Source organism: Formica exsecta, unplaced genomic scaffold, assembly GCF_003651465.1.
Source record: "Formica exsecta isolate Colony F162 unplaced genomic scaffold, ASM365146v1 scaffold32, whole genome shotgun sequence".
NCBI lineage: Eukaryota > Metazoa > Arthropoda > Insecta > Hymenoptera > Formicidae > Formica > Formica exsecta.
Genome location: NW_021850453.1, coordinates 37,776 through 39,003, shown reverse-complemented (window position 1 = coordinate 39,003; position 1,228 = coordinate 37,776). Strand labels below are relative to the sequence as shown.

At 41.3% G+C, this 1,228-nt stretch overlaps 1 long non-coding RNA gene across 1 annotated transcript; it reads left to right on the top strand.

The window, feature by feature from the left end:
• Window positions 1-391: 391 nt before the first annotated feature.
• LOC115238131 lies at window positions 392-1,218 on the top strand. The gene is made up of 3 exons (XR_003884449.1): window positions 392-492; window positions 753-1,060; window positions 1,156-1,218. It is a non-coding gene; the product is annotated as an uncharacterized LOC115238131 (long non-coding RNA).
• The last annotated feature ends 10 nt before the right edge of the window (window positions 1,219-1,228 follow it).

Genomic DNA, 1,228 nt, shown 5'->3' with positions numbered 1-1,228 from the left:
GGTAGGGGGTTCGGGGGGAGGGGCGGAGCCCCTCCCCCCGACTCTGATAAAGCTACTGCAGTTTACTTAATGATAATAATTTATCTTATATCTAATAATTGTTCCGTATTATACATCAAGTAATACTCGTCGATTCGTTAACGATACACAGGTATTTACTTCCTTAAATTTTGATGGGGGTGAAAGGGTTAATTTCGCTTTTTAAACACGTAATACTTACCACTATATCGCTAGTCGAAGCTCAACGCTGACGGAAACGTAACGGTGCGGACGTATATCAATTTCGCGTTTCCATATGTGGATAACGATGTTATATATATCGTCTCGTTTGGCTCTGACGATGATAAGAGGATATTAATAAAGATTGTTCGCAAACTTTTCAGACGTTCCGGAGGAAGCTAAGCCCAGTGTGGCGCAGAAGCGTTAGTTTCCAAGGAACAGACCAAGCTCGACAAAATTTTAAATATAGAAAAAGAATCAGGCTCGAAAGAGGTAAGGTTTAGGGCCCGAGCACAGACTTTTGCATAAGCGCGCATAATCAAGGATAGGAAATCGATCGGTCGTTTTTTTACGCATATGTATTTACGGACCGATCAATTTCCTTACGCTTACGATTATGCGCGCTTATGCAAAAGTCTGCGCTCGGGCCCTGACATTAAAGTAAAGAAATGCATGTACGACGTAAAAAACCCTGTTTTGAAAAAATGGATAAAATTCTTTAATCGATCGCGCTTCATTGTTTCGTTCTGGAGAATCCTGGCAGGAGTCTGCGTGGACTAACGTTTTTTATTACCGGAGCGACGGAGTACATGTCCAGAGCAGAAGTCTGTAAATTAATAACAGACACCGTGGTGAAAACGGTGCACCGTTTGCAAGCTTTCTCGGAGGGTGCTTGGAGGATGTTATATCGTTGTTGGCGGCAAGGCAGCAGGACAAACGAAATTGAAGAAAGTACAGGTCTATCATCTCGTTATAGACATTTATACATTTGCCATATACTTATCGTGTTTCTCGTTGAAAATAATGGGAGAAGCGGCGGAGGGGGGTCCGGCTGGAAGAGGTAAGCTTATTTATATTATTATTTTTATTATTGTTGTAATCGTTAACAATTTGTCGAATTTCCTGATTAATCTTACTTTTTTTTTAAATCAACAGATATTTCTCTCCGACTCTGATGAAGAGAGAGAGAGAGAGAGAGAGAGAGAGAGAGAGAGAGAGAGAGAGAGAG